Raw genomic sequence first — 16,535 nt, 5'->3', positions numbered from 1 at the left:
ACCCACTCCCTCAGCAGAATTTCCTAGAAACTGACTCCATCACCTGTTCAATATATGTGATTCATGTCGGCCCAACATTCTGCTGTTTTACAAAGGAGTATATGCATTTATTTGCCATATTTTGAGCCCATTAATTATTGGGTGGAGGGAAGCATTTATTGGTTTGCTGGACACCTATGATTTGGGGCAAATAGGGGTTTTCACTCGCCGTGTTCTAGGCAAACCTTGAGATTGACACTTTGGATTTGAGGCCAGGGGCCCAATTCATGGAACATTTAGCGTGGTGCAAAGTGACTTGCACAGCAAAAATACACTTTGATGTTTGTTGGCAGTGCCAAGTCACAGTGCACCAGTGCAAAGTCATTTTGCACCATGCTAAAAGTTACATGAATTGGGCCTTAGATCTTTGTATTGACTCTTAATAACTGTGTATGTCCTTTGCATTCGCTTGATTAGGGGAATTGGTGTCATGTAGTCTAATTAAGTAGCAAGGGCCTCTACCTGTTCCTGACTGGAAGTCTATGAGTAGATTTGTGCTGCCTAACACTGCCTCTTCGTCATACTTATTTCATTTTTCAACTGGGAGCAGGGCTAGACAATGGGCCTCATTACAATGTTGGCAGTGACCCACCGTTGCCATAAATGGGTTTCCGCCAACCCTGTAACACTGTTTCTGGCACCTGACTTCCCAGTGCCTCCTGTACATTACAAGTCCCGGCAGATCGTGAAGTCAGGCGCAGACAAATGTTAGTCCCCATTCATGAATGTGGGCTCAGAAGCACCGGCACTGTTGCCAACAGTGCCGGTGCTTCCTTGACAACTCCGCTTTCTGGGGCCATTGCTCCCGGCAGGTCAGACCTGCCGGGCGCATCTGCTCCGGCATGCAGAGTTGTAGTCTGCCTGTCTGGAAAGGTTGCCGGAACGTTGCTACCGGCAACCTTGTTTCCAGACTCTGGTGATAATATTTAATGACATGCTGAGTTGTTTTGCACAATGCTGGAAGAGTGCAACCGCAAAAGGGACCTGCACAAACATATCTCGGAACTGCAGTAAAATGAAATAGGGCTAGACAGGTATTTCAGAAAGTATTGATGATGTCATTTGTGATGTTATCTTTGATGTCCTGGGTGTTACTGTTAGCAGTGCCTGGCAGTGGCGCAAGTTATGTTTGTATAGCTTACCATAACTGTCGATTTTACTTGTAACACATAACGTCCCTTTAACCAAGTGTTTTCATTGAATTTGATTGGTTTTTATTAGTGCAACTCATCCATAACGTCCCTTTAACAAAGTTTTTTCACTAAATTTCATAGGTTTTTGTTACTGCAACTTAACCATAATGTACCTTTAACAACGTTATTACACTGAATTTCAAAGGTTTTTATTAGCACAACTTAACCATAATGTCCTTAAACAAATATTGTTCACTGAATTTGTTCACCCTAGGCAATTCAGCCATGTCTTGCATCCCCAGCATGCACTTCTGATAATGACACACATCAGTATGCGTTGCAAAAAATATGTTTCTTTCATGATGTCATATCTCTGTATATAAATTATTAATAATTCCTCCTTTAACATATATGAAAGAACTATAAACCTCATTTAACAAATATATTTTTTGCAACGCATGCTGATGTGTGTCGTTATCAGAAGCGCATGCTGGGGATGAAAGACATGGTTGAATTGCCTAGGGCATGAGGCTTGACCATGACCCAGCTGACCCAAACCACCCATGTTATCCACCCCTGCATCCTAGCTTAGTGTCCCCTATATTCTTATAATGTGACCAATGACCAGTGCTCATGGCTTGCAGCCATGGCCAGTCTCCAAAATCCATGGGGCATGGGCTTCGGCCATGTTGCATGCCCCAGTGAGCAAATCAGAGTAGACATTTGTCCTTGCCGAGGGCCATGCCCACTGTCCAGGCACGGAAGTTATATCACTATTTTGTGTACTTGCATATACACACTTTGCTAAAATAAAACACAGGAAACATTTATAAAAGCATGCTTTCATGTCCTTGCTGACGGGCCTCACCAAGTTTGCTGCAATCGGTCCTGCACTTCAGGCTGTAGCCGCAAGCAGGATTTATTTTCCTATTCGCTCCTAGGGCTTCGGCCATGCTGTATGCCCCAAAAAGAAAATTAGAGTAGACATTTGTCCTTGACGAGGGCCACTGCCCAGGCACCAAAGACATGTCAATAGTTTTTGTACTTACATTTTGACACTTTGGAAAACATAAAATACAGGACAGATTTGCAAAAGCATGCATGCAGGTCCTTGTTGAGGCTCCTTGTGCATCTTTGCTGCAATCCTGTCCAGAACCTCTGGCTGTAGCCACAAACTGAATTTATTTTCCCATTCAAACATATACCGATTTCGAAACATTTTACCACATAGCCGGCCAATCCCTGGTGGTCATGCCCACTTTAACCCCATAACCAGTACCTCGTGGCCAAGAACACTGGCCATGACCAGAAGCTATACCTCGGTCACCAAAGGTATGTCGCTATTGTATGTACCTTCGTTATGACACTTTTCAAAAAATAAAACACAGGCACATTTGTAAAACCATGCTTTTGGGTCCTTGCAATGCTCCTCACACAAGTTTGCTGCAAATCCATCCATGTTTTATTTTTTGAAAAAAAAGTGTCAAAATGTACACACAAAAAATAGTGATATAACTACTTAGCCACCAGTTGACAAAATACATTCAAACTTTGCACAAACAATCAAGGTTTTGGCCCTGATTCATGGAATTCTTTGCGTTGCAGAATGGCACGCAAATCCCTGTTTCACACGCAAATAATTCTATGAATCAGGGCCTTGGTCTATAATCTTTTAGCAAACATATGTGCAGACTCGTCAAATGTTACCAAAGTTATAAGCCATCTAAAAATGTTGAGATCTCCCTCTAATTGTGCCCCCTCTGGACAAAATCCCATCAAACTTTGCAAAAACATTCAAAGTTGGGTCTAAAATGTTTTTGCAAACTTATACACAGTTTCGTCAAACAGCACCAAATGTGTAAGCCATTTAATCATTTTGGGGCCGCCCTCTAATTTTGCTTCTTCTTGAAGAAACAGCACCAAACTTTACAGAAGCATTCAAAGTTTGGTCTCAAATGATGTTGCAATATTTCTTGCAGTTTCATTGAATGGCACCAAAGTTATAAGCCATCCAAAAACGACTTTTCACCGACACTATGATGCAGAAATATGCATTTATTATGATTTTTATTTTATTTATAGCAGCGCACCAAACCCTCACTCATCAGGGTTCTAGTTACAGTAAGTGCAAAGTGAAGTTCTTAAAGTGCAAACCACACATACAGATTCAACATACAGGTGGTTTTTAAAGCATAATCTGGCAAAGCCACCCCTCATGGTGCGGGCAGCTACATCAGGTATACATATCCATGGGGGACAAAATTGAGGTACGTTCTTGGTCTGGGAAAGCCACACATCATGGTCTGGGAGGCAACATCAGGTACACATACATGTGGAACAATATGAGGGTATGTGCACGGTCTGGGAATGCCACACCTCATGATACAGGGATATAGAGGGTGGACAAAATGAGGGTACATGTACGGTCTGAGAAAGCCAAACCTCCTGGTATGGGGGCTACATCAGATATAAATATATACACAGGGGAGCAAATGCACAGTCTGGCAAAGGCACTCCTTATGGTACCAGGGGCTACATCAGGAATGTGGGCAAAGCATGAGGCTAAGATAAGGTACGTCATTAGGTGGGATGCAGTTAACAATGGTAAACAGCAGAATGCAACATAAATGGCGGATTAGGGCCATATACAGCAAAATGCAGCATGAGGTCAGATAAGGTAAGTTCCAGGTAGAATCCATGTGCAGTAACATGCTGTAAAAAGTCAAAGTAGGTGGAAAACATATGTGTAAAAAGCACGAGCTGGTGAAGCCTCATCCCATGTTGCAGGGAGCTACATCAGGTGTACAAGAAGGTGCAATGAGAACAATTGTAAAAAAGCACAGTCTGGTAGAGCCTCACCTCATGGAGTGGGGGTTCCATCATGTGTACAATAATGCACAGTAATACACATTTGTGTTACAGCATAGGATGGGAGAAGATGGGAGATGGCCGCTGAGGCTTATTATAACAATATAGCTCATGTAAAATGTGCAGGGAGCTTATATTACGATAATGACTGACGCTGGTTACACACGCCGGCCAAGTTACAGACATAGGGAGTCATTTCAGTGCTGTACATTACGACAAGCCCACCTTGCTGGGCCACTTTAAGGCACTGTCAGCGTGCATGGTTGCAGCAAGCATGCATGAAGAACAAACTAACATTGGCAGATGCTTTGACAGTAAGGTATAGGATGTGGCCGATGAATATAAATGGGAGTCAGGACAGAGGCATGCTGGATAAGCCGCACCCAGTGTGAATAGGGGCTGCATCGGCTATGCTTGTCGTGGGCGGCGATTAGACAATGTTAGAGTGTTTGTGTGGCCGCATGTCCGTATACAGCACCTTCAGAACCCAAGATGAGCGCAAAGGAGTAGAGCGCCTTGTCCGCCTGGGATTCAGCATAGGGGGTGGTGCAGAGCTGCTTTGGGTACCCATCTCCTTTGCAAACAGAAGGTGGCACAGTGAACAAGGCGGGCAGGGGAAGCTATGGAGGCCGGATTGATAATTTTGGCCGCAGTGGGCAGTCTTACCTGCCGTGAAGAGCGTGGATTGATGCAGTGAATCATTGAAGGCAGGATTAGGAATCCGATATAAAGAAGCTATGGGGAGTGCATAGAGCCCCTCCAAGCCCAGAAAGGGCCAAACAGAAATACATGGCCTAGTGATGGGACCTCTGGAGGGGGCCGGCTTTGCCGGCCGGCTCCTCACGATTGGGCATTTCAACGTGTACAGCAGCCAATCTGCATCAGGAATGCTGGTGGGTCGGGTCAGGCAACAAGGGAACACAGAATGGAGCTGGCGCTCCTGCAAATAATGGAACAGCCCAGCAGGGCTTACCTTGTTGGCATCAAACATTGTAGAAACAGCAGTGGCCTGCAACTCTGGGCACTGAAATGATCCGGAAGATGCACCGATGGAATGTCCTCAAATATTTGTCAAGTTCGTGAACATCCCAGCAATGTCCCCAAACATCTGAGTTTTTTGCGGACTTCACAAAAGAAAAAACACCAGATTTTTGGCTTTTTATGACCATATTCCATGCCATCCACCTCACCTCTCACCTTCCCAGAGATTGTTTCATTCATTAGTTTGACAAGTGTAATGTTGTGTTTTTTAATATGTTTTTACTGTGACATTTGCCGACTATGGGCGCAGTCCATGAATCGAACATGGCATCCATCTCAAAGGTTTTGAGGCACCTCACATTTTTAATCGACCGATCAGTGCGCACGTTTGATGTCCACAAACACCACACCGTCCTCTGATTGGTGCAGATGTGTCCGCAGATACCGAACCAGGATATAGGTCCGCGGACCCGACACAGATACCACTAATTTTTTGGGACTTACTTTTTTGAATTTTTATTTGACACCAAATTGACACCAGCGGTTTGGGCTAAGAGCATGAGCAAATTCTTTCCTCCATTATGTCTATGAGGAATTCAAGTTTTGGTACCCCGTCTATAATTCTAACCCTTTACGGAACTGCACCAGACTTTGGAAAATCATTCCGAGGAAGCTTCCCTTCCAAGTGCTCACTGACACCTCACAGTTACTCGAACTGATGGTCCTCTCGGCCTTACATGGTGTGATGACACAAAAGCATGAGCCAATCTGCTTTTCAACACTCCGGATAAATGTGCTTTGCTCTTCGGTTGGGTTCCAGTTTATTTTTCATGGGCTGTGCCTCATATCAATGCATTCATATATTGAACTCCTGACTAATTTGCTTACAGCTGTGTCCCCCAGGGATCAAATCTCTCCCCCTGGCTGTTCAACCAGTACCTGGCACTCCTTGCCCACCGCAACGCCTCTCTCTGCCGCCACTTTCCGTGCTATGCGGACGATACCCAGCTCATTTTCAGGCTACCCTCGGCCTCCTCTCCTTCCCTCATCTCTGACTGTCTGTCTGCTATCCAGGAATGGTGTGCCGCCAATGACCTCTGCCTTAATGCCAGTAAGACTGAGATTCTACTCATCGGCACACCCACTCCCTCCTTCCCTGCAGCTCTCTGGCCGGCCTCTCTTGGCCCTCTTCCTGCTCCTACCAGCACGGCAAAAAACCTCGGTGTTATCTTCGACTCCACACTCTCCTTCTCTCCTCATATATCTGACGTCTCTAAGAAGTCACACTACCAGCTGCACCTCCTCAGAGGTATTCTTCCCTTCCTCTCCTTCCTCCAGAAGCTTACTGTCTCACGAGCCCTGGTTCTCTCAAAGCTGGACTACTGTAACAGCCTCTATCTTAATCTGCCTGCCTCCACTCTCTGCCCTCTGCAACTCATCCAGAACAGAACTGCGAGACTTGTCCTTGGCCTCAAGCCCAGGGACTGTATCTCTCCAGGACTGAAGTCTCTACACTGGCTCCCAGTGGCTGCGAGGATAAAGTTCAAAACCCTCTGCATTGTCCACAAGGCCTTCTGGGGCCTGGGGCCTAAATACCTTCAACTCTCTCTTCCTAAGTATCTTCCTTCCCGAGCCCTTCGCTCATCCGTCTCCAACTCCCTCAGGGTCAGCCGCTTCTCGAAGCAACGAGCTGGGGGTAGATCTCTCCCCGCGGCAGGGGCCTCCCTCTGGAACAGCCTTCCTGCCTCCCTGAAACTTGAGGAGAACCATCTCAGGTTCCGGAAGCACCTCAAAACCTTCCTCTTTGCTTCTGCTTACTCTCTCCCTCTCCCCTGCTAATTCTTCGCTGAATCTGCACCGAATCTGCAACTGGGCCACTGTCGCCGACCTCGGTCCTGGGCCCAGCCACTCTCCACTTGCACTGCCTCCCTGGCAACCCCTGCACCGCGGGACTGTCTCTGTATCCCTACAGCCCCCGTTCCAAGCACTTGTCTGCACTTACCTTGCACTTGCCACCAGCTGGCCCTTATTTAGTTTATTCTACTTACCTTGTAGTGCACTTCCCCACTCCCCTCCCCTTGCACTTTCTCCCTTCCCCCTACCCCTGCACTTGCGCGATCTGAATGACACCTGGCCTAGTAGAATCGCTGTCTGTCTTCCCCTGTTCACCCCTCCCTGCCTCGTCGCTCCTTGAAACACTTGAAACCCTTGTGTATGGGCGCGTTACAAATGCCATATCATATCATATCAGACTGTGATTGAGTATATGGACTTCTAGAGTGTGCCTCCTCTAATTTACTTGGACAGGTCACACAGATCTCTTTATGCCCAGATTGCCCCCCATTATATATTTTCGTGCAATGATGCAGATTATTTTTCACCAAGAGAGTACTCAAACATGTGTCCATGCATGTGCCCCAGATGATTGCCAGTAAGATAGCTCAGCGGGTTGAGCGCTCACTGCTGCGATCTGAGCGTGATCTGCAGGCCGCAGGTTCGAATCCCTGCAAGGCCAACTCAGCTTTTCATCCTTCCGAGGTCGATAAATGAGCACCAATTTCGGTCGGGTGATATTGTATGTAAATATGTGCTCTGTAAAGCGCTTTGGATTAAGGCGCCATATAAATAACACATCATTATCTCATTATGATTAAAGGGTGTTCGTGTCCCCAAACTAAAATGTGTCTAGACAACTGCAGTATATTACTCAGTTCCCAGGCTGCTCCAGCACCTGAACTACTTCCCTCAATACGCATCAAATTAACCCTAATCTTCACCTCCTAGACAAAACAAAAAACACTATCTAGTCGTACAAGGCCACACAAACCAACTGTCACGCTTTCCTCACGTTCCATTCCACATGCACATAGGCCAGGCAACACTCATACTACTTCAGCCACACTATCCTCACCCTCATTTCCCCTCACTCACGTTGGAGGGATGTCACGTGAGCGGGTTTACCCCAGGGGCCAGACACGCCAGACACGCAAGTGCGGGGGTTCCCCACTCCTTCACTGGCACCTTCCATGGCGTCTGCAGGATGGCATTCGCAGACGGCGTCTGCAGGATGGTGCACGCAGATGGCCGCTTCCTCGACCACTGGGATGAAATCAGCGCTCATGTGTCGCGGTCGCGGGTCACGTGACGTGCTTGCCCGTCTCACTCGCGGATCACATGATGCGGAGGCGGTCGCTACTTAAGCAGTGAACTTCCACGGTACCGCGTTTCACAGCTGTTCACTTTTGAGAACTCTGCACGGCACTCAGGATACTTTGTTTCATGGCTCTTTGACTCAGGACTTCTACAGGGACTTCTTGTATTACGCTTTTTCTCTCTTCTTCCTGGATTGATTACCCGACCTCGGATTGTTCTTTGGACTGCCTCGGATTGCCCTGTATGGACTTGGCGTTTTTGGTCTTCTTGCTTCACCAAGTTCTTGTGATTCCAGTTCTTCTTCACTCGCTACAGGCGGATAAGCTGGGGACCACACCCAGCCCACTGTTCCTCTCCCCCTTGTTTTCGGGGAAAGCCAGCTCACGTGCCAACCTCGACGGAACTACCCCAAGCACAGGATATAGGGTCACACCAACTCCCAGTTTAGGTAAGCCCTTGCCTTTATTTAGTCTCTCTGCTTGTACTGTGCTCATTTGATTGCTAACCAAAGCTTTACTTTGCAGCAGATTTGGGGTTATGAGCGTTCCGTGGTTCCGGACTTCGAGGACTACCCACCTGTGACCTCAATGATCGAATAGGAAGTAATCTTGTATTTTCTATCTGTGATACTTGGGGACGGAGGTCTCATACTCTTCACGACAATCAAGATACCTGACACCAACACACACACGCACACACACGCCCCCACACACACACTGACACACATGCGTCTATGAAGCACAGCTAATCCAGAGTAATGGACTGAGATCTTATGGAAGGGGAGGAGAATACATGGCAACATAGCTCTGCCACAACCTAAATACCTAAATGCTGACTGGCGCCGAAACTTCCATACTCCATTCTGTACTCACAGCAGGCCTCCCTGTCTTTCCCCACTGACTTTTCCTACTCCTCTTCTTACAAGCCCAAATGCCAGGACAACACTTAAAAGCTGTGCTTTTAAAGACACCGGGAAAGTATATTACAGCTGTGACCAAGAGGCTAACGACCCTTCAGCATAGCCAATTACACTGCAGCAAACAGTAAGATGAATGTTCTCTTGTGGAGTAAAGCAATTGCAGTGGCAATTACCGCAAACACACTTTTCAGAACACTGCATTCAGCAATGTTATAATTTGCAGCAAAAAAGCCTGGTCAGCAGTTGTAAGGCCACTGCTCTCTCCGGGTCTCCCTGAGGTAGTAGCACAGGCCAAGGGGCAAACAGGGGGACCTAAAGACATGTAGCATTGTTTATATTATTGCAGTATATTACATCCCAGATTAGTCTCCTGGAATACCACAGCACCCTATAATAATTTAAATAATACACAAATAAATAATGTATTAGTGGGATAAATACATATATCTCATATACAGATATAGAGTAAAACACCAATAGAACGTTACATGTGCATACATTGTGCATAGTCCAGCAGTGCAATTTATCAAATGACGCAGTCTTCTATTTGCACATCAACAAGCAATGTAAAGCAGTCCCAGGTCTCCACCAATAGAAAGGCAGACATTGATCATTTTCTGTCGTAAGTCCAAATCACCTTCTATTGCCCCACAAACCTGTGAAGATAAAATATTTTATGTGCCCGACTAAGTTAATCCAGCATTTCATTGAGGCAAAATCTATATGATGGGGTCAGTCCTCTACTCAAGGTCTGCCAGCAATATTTCAGCAACATTTCATCAAGTAAGAACCTTTGGTATCGTTCTGATCTCCATGTTGGGTCTATTCTGAGCATGATGTTCTCAAGGGAGGGACATAGTGGAGTGCCAATTATCCTTGACAATTTCAGACAGATCTTGGACAATATTTTAGCTATCTGCCCACACGTCGCAAAGACATGGATTGCATCTTTGTCAGACATTTCACATCTAGAACTAATGTAGTTTTCACTATGACTCAATTTATTTAATTTTACTGGGATGGAATAACAGTAAAATGTAATTTAGAACTGGTGTTGCCAATTGTTGGTAGATACACGTACATCTAACTGCCATTCACAAACATTGAATAATTAAAAAATAACTGCATCTTGTCTAAGACCAGGTAATTGTTGGGATCTTAAGACAATCATCTCTCAAATTGGGTTAACTACCCCGGGTCAAATATATAGCTTTCATTTTCGCCTTTTTCAGGTACTGAACATACAACCCAGTTTGGTGGGTTGAGGATGGGTGATCTGTGCGCCCCAGGTTCTACTGTTCCCGGGCCAATTTTTTACCATCGTAGTCTCAGCACATACATGGTTCATCAAATAATCACGAATCTAAAATTGCTTAGAAATGTCATGCCAGGTATTTTAAAATATTCTATAATTTGATCAAAAGTCAGTGGGAATCCACCAAATTCGAGCTGCCTAAAGAACCCAGCATCCTAATAGATTCACATGTGTGCATAGCAATCATACAATAGCTCTTGGATATCTGTTTCCTCGTTAATTAGAGAATACTGGTGTTATCTTGGTAGTGCACGATGCTTGCTAACAAATATAATTCAGTCAATCACAACACTCTTAGTCACATTCATTTTCTAGAGGAGAGAGCCTGACAAAGTATTCTTAGCTACACATAATTTTTGTAGGTGGGCAGAGAACAAGCCAAACCATTCTTAGTCACTTGCCATTTTATATGCACAGGAGAGCATTCCATAACTTTCTTTGGTGCAGGTCATTTTTGGGTACTTAGTGAAAAAAACACTTTTAAGAAAGCGAAAAAAAAAATCTTTGAAAGACTACTCAGAGACTGCTTTCTAAAACAAACTGTCATGCCTCTGCCACACATGAGGTTTCTAGAAAATGATTGGGAAAGGTTCTGGTGCGGGCGCCGGACCACCTTCCTAGGGGCTAGGGGGAGTACAGAATGCCATATTTCAGCATTTAAAAGGCCACACAAAATCGGCTGAAAAAAGTTGGTCTTTTTTGTGTTAGGCCTTTAAAATGTGGAAATATAACATAGAACCCATTTTTGCAGATGGGAGGAGGGAATGTAAAGCATTCTTATTTGAATGTCATTTTATAGTCGGAAGAAAGCACACCAAACATTCTTAGTTACTTGCCCATTTTATAGGTGGAGGAGCGAGCATGCTAAGGAATTCCTAGTCAGATGTTCATTTTATAGGCAAGGAGGGAGCACATCAAAGCACTGCTAGAGCAACTAATTTTGGTAGGCAAGAAAAGAGCACACCAAAGTGTTCTTAGTCACATCCTTAGGTGCACATCCTTTTTGTAGGAAGAGAGCACATCAATATTTATTTATCCACACATTCATTTTATAGGCAAAAAAAAAACCCAACTCAAAACATTGTTAGATGCTCCTCTTTTTATAGACGTAGGAGAGCATGGCAAAACAATATGAGACATGCATCACTTTTGTAGTTGGGAAGAGAGCATGCCAAATCATTCTTAGTTGCATGTTCATTTTATAGGTGGGGAGAGAGCATAATAAAACAAGCTTAAGTGCATGTCCTTATGGTAGGTGAGCAGCAAGCCCTTAACGCCTTCTTAGTCACACTTTCATTTTATAGGCACGGAAAGAGCACACCAAAGCACTCTTAGTTGCATATCAGTTTTGTTGGTTGGAAGAGATCACACTAGATCAGTCTTAGTCACATGATCATGTTATAGGTGAGAAGAGAGTATGCCAAAGCACTGTTAGTCACATGTCTTTCTGTAGGCGATTGAGAGAAAGATAGAATGATCTTAGACATGCCTCATTTTGGTACGGGGAAGAGAGCATGCCTAAGCGATCTTATTCACAGTTTAATTGTATAGGCAGAGGAAGCAGCACTCCAAAGTATCCTCAGGCACACAACATTTTGGTAGGTGTACAGAGAGCAATTTAAAGCATTCTTAGTCACATACTAATTTTATATCTGAGAGAGAGCATGCCAAAACATTCTTAGGTCCACATCATTGTTATGGGTTGGAAGAGAATATGGAAAGCATTCTTAGTCACATGTTAATTTTATAGGTGGGCAGAGGGAGCAGGCCAAAGCACTCTTTCTCACACATTCATTTTGTAGTTAAAGGAGTGAGCATGCAAAAGCATTCTTATTCACACTAATTTTTTCGGTGGAGCAAAGCACACCAAATCATTCTTAGGCATACATAATTTCTGTAGATGGGAGGAGATCATGCCAAAGCATTCTTAGTTCCATTTTAATTTCATGGCCAGAAGAGAGAGAATGCAAAATCATAAAATCATCAATTTTCATTAGGTGGGCAGAGAGCATTCCAAAATAGTTTCAGTCAAAGGTTCATCTCAAAGGCAGAGGAGAGCACCTGCCAAAGCACTCTCAGGCCCATATCGTTTCTGGAGGTTGGAGGGTAGCATGTCAACACATTCTTAGTCACACATTCATTTTGTAGGCAGAGGACAGAATATGTCAAATCATTATTGGTGGCACTTTGATTTGTCGATCGAGGAAAGCACACCAAATCATTCTTATGTGCATATAATGTTTGTTGGTGGGAGGGGAGCATGCCAAAGCATTCCTAGTTCCATGTTAATTTGATAGGAAGAGGAAAGAGCATGCCAAAGTATCCTTTTTCGGTAGGGGGGCAGAGAGTATGAAAAACATTCTTTGTCAAACGTTAATCTTATAGGTTGAGGCGAGAGCATGCCAAAGCACTCATAGGTAGGTATTTTTTTTGTATTTCAAAAGATAGCATGCCAAATCAGTCTTACTCACACGTTAATATTGTAGGCCGAGGAGAGAGCCCACCAAAACATTCTTATGCACATGTTGTTTTATAGGCTGAGGAGAGCACACCAAAGCTGTTGTGCTGTCTGACTACTGTAGTATAGTTACATTACATGCATTATATGTCTTAATCTGAGTACCCAAACGTGGTAGGTGACAACGCAGGTGATGGGAGCTGAATGTTTATGTGGGTGTTTGTCACTAGCGACAGTGCGCCAGTATGCATTGGAAAAGCACATATATTATGTTTATCTGTGTACTAGCCACACTGACCCATTGTGACCGCAGCTTTCTTCCACTGCAATGAACAGTGGAATTGCCTCAAATGAGTTAGGAGCTTTAGCAAGACAGGCAGTCATGCATGTACCATTGCCACACATTACAAGTAATATGTTCAGATTAAAGAAATTATGTCCCCACGTCTGAGGCACAATAACGAAAAGAAATTACATCAATTTTGGAAGAAAGATAGTAATCGACAGATGGTGAACAAAAGGGGATCACTATATACTTTTAACCTCACTGTCCCACCACCCCAAGAGCTTACGCCTGACTTCTCCCTCCCTTTTAGCACTCTAAGAGACAAGTGGACCTGAGGGAAACCCTGTTTCTTACATAGAGAGTGGTCTTTCTTAAGCAATGAGTCTTTCGGAATGCATCTGATTGAAAGAATTTGCTGAAATATGTTGACAGAACAGAATGCTATAATGAAGGTGAATAAGCAGGCTTTTTAGCATACTGATCCTTTAAGGAAGAGGAAATATCTGTCATGTGGTCCAAAAATACAGCTTGAGCTGTAGCCATGCAAATATGAAGTTCTTAGCAATGTATCTCTTGATAGCGGGGATTGTAGATACATTAGTAGGCCCCGCTCCATTTATGATTAGTTATGAGCACCAAAACATACATAATTAGTGTGTCCATACATGTTGTTGATACTGCATGATGATTGTGCACCCTACACGGGAGCAGTCATGTAATGATGATCAAACTCTACAAAGGGGGATTCTCCTAACTAGAAGATTAGCATGAGCAGGCAGTTGATAGTACCTGGGGTTGTGTTCTATACATCAGCCAAAGATTGAGAACTTTCTCTTCTTCATCTAACATAATGGTTAGGATCTAGAAATTATTCTTAACAACTTAAACAGTCATTTGAGCATCTACTATTCATGAAAATTGGCACTCTTATCCCGAGAGGTAAGTATTATCCTTTCAGGCATCACAAACGTCCTGGCGTTTTTGCATTAGAGAAGATCTTTCCCATATCTTGAGCACAGGGCTGAAGTGAGCCCTCCTCAAAACCGTAAAAGAAAAATATCAGTCGCTATCTGATTCCAATTTGTGGCATGCTGGAGAGGAGGATTTGCAAGGATTATTTAGACTTGAAATGGCTTCTGTCTTTTGAAATATATTTGAAATGGATGCCACCTAAGTAACTGTGCTTAGTTAATGTCAACATTTGGCTTCAGAGTCTTCCATATTAGCCCAGCAACGGAATGGAAGGACATGAATTTTACAACTGGCTGTACTTTACATGTGCAAAGGAAACTTGAAGAAGATTGTTTAGTTAGTTAAATAACTACATTTACCGACTTGTTTTCCCACACAAAGCAAACGCGGCTTGGTGTTCATGTGAATATGTATACTTCAGTTTTTATAAATGTAGATTACCCCTAAAATATGTTTTTTTTCTTTGACAACTTCCAAAATATTCTGTTTGAATGCGGTTTTTATTGTGTCTGCCTCGTCTGGCCATTTGCCATTTGGCTACAACTTCCCATCTACTGGGTTTGATGCCATGGTGCCCAAATTTTAAAATTGCTAAAATCCAAGTTTTTTATATTTTCATGGGATTAATTGAAAATTATACAGTGACATTGTACATCAGATCTTAGAAGGAGAATGAGAAGGAGGAACACAAAACAGTAAGGGACAGTTCTGTCAAATAAACATTAAAAAACAGTGATACTTAATTATGTGCAGGCAAAGCTGCACAGGCTAACCATATGCATGCAATGTAGTTTGTTTTTAGAAAAAAAACACTTTATTTTAATATCATTACATCAGAAACCAGTAACTCGTACATTTGCAGACGTAGATAAATGATTGCATCATTGTGATTACGCACATATATACAAACACATTCAGAGAGCACGTGTGAAATATATGCGGTGTAGTGCACGTTGCTTTCAGCTTGTATCTTTTTGAAACCAGCATTTCAAGATATATGTTTTTTACCTTTAACAGTGTCATGCATTTTCAAACTTAATTGCCGCTAGGTGTGGGGAGCCAAAATAACTAGTGTTGTAACGCGATGTATAGCAACAGTTTGCACACACACATTGCAAATGTGAAGCATGGAACATGCTGTCCTCTTTGTTCGCAACGAGTGACTTTTTATGATACGTCCCTAAGCTGCAATAACTGTCTATTATTTTCCATGATTACTGCTGTTCTGCTCTTATCACAGGTAGTGTTCTCAGGACGGCAATCCGTGCTTAGTTTTCAGCCTTTTGAGCTTTCCCTAAACTAAGAAAATGAAAATCATTACTGTTTTCTGTTCCTCCTTTTCGTTCTGCTGCCACCATTTGATGAAAAGATCTGTGGGATTTTGAAAGGTAAAACACTAAGATTGTCGGATCAAGGAAAACCTGCAAGTCTTGCAGAAAAGTTGCAGCTCTCTGGAGGCACATGCACTAAATACATGCAGTGTATGTGCAGCACAAGGAAATACTAAGACTAGAATTCCTCAGAGAACATAGGGAGTGAAGCCACAGGCAGACTTTCCCCAGTGTGCTCCAGTAATGTGGAACACGCTTCTAGTCTCCCTGCTCCTTAATTCAACTCTGCTAAGGTTTTAAAAGGAGCTGTAAGGCCGCATTCAAAAAGCGTTTTTAAATGGGGCTTATATCAAAACACGGGATTGCAAATCAGGCCCTTATCTTTAATGCTGTATGCTATAAGAGAGGGGAATATCTTGACCACTGCACTGTCTCTGGAAAGTGAAATGGCTGTACTCTTTAAAAGGTGAATTGATAAACTGTGATAGGTGTCTGGTATCTTGAGCTAATTTAGCTTCCCTTTTTTGTATTTCTGGATATTGGATGATGGTGGTATGTTTATCATAATGTTGCACTACTTGCATGCAGTCATTGCTTTTTTCGCTCATGATGTATGGCACTCCATTTCTCTTGTAGAGCTATGCTTGTACATTATGAATATGATAGGTCAATACCTCATCCTTTGAGTTAGTCCACTAAAAGGTATCAATTCTTAGATTTTTTAAAGTTGGTATATGGATGTTTGTGCAGCTTATACCAAGCTCTAACTCCTCAAAGAGGCCTCATAGTGCTAAGTATTATGCAGCATCAACCACTCAAACACAGGTGCTGGGATGTTCCTTTGACCTTGAAGGCCTAGAGCTCTAATCCTAATTTAGTGTCTACTGGATCTAAGAATTCACTAGCATCTAAACAGTTTTCCCCAACCATAGCATAACTGCAGAATTGCAGCGTGGATGCTCCCCAAATGTTAGTAACAAAGGATTTCTGTCCAACTGAGGCACCATAAAACTAGCTTAATTCCAGGGGCATACATTAAACCACTGTGAGGAGTCAGGAATGAAACTCAGACACAAATCA

The sequence above is a fragment of the Ambystoma mexicanum genome, chromosome 5q, assembly GCF_040938575.1.
Source record: "Ambystoma mexicanum isolate Mex_15411 chromosome 5q, UKY_AmexF1_1, whole genome shotgun sequence".
Lineage (NCBI taxonomy): Eukaryota > Metazoa > Chordata > Amphibia > Caudata > Ambystomatidae > Ambystoma > Ambystoma mexicanum.
The sequence above is the reverse complement of the archived record's forward strand: the minus strand, read 5'-3'. Positions refer to the sequence as shown.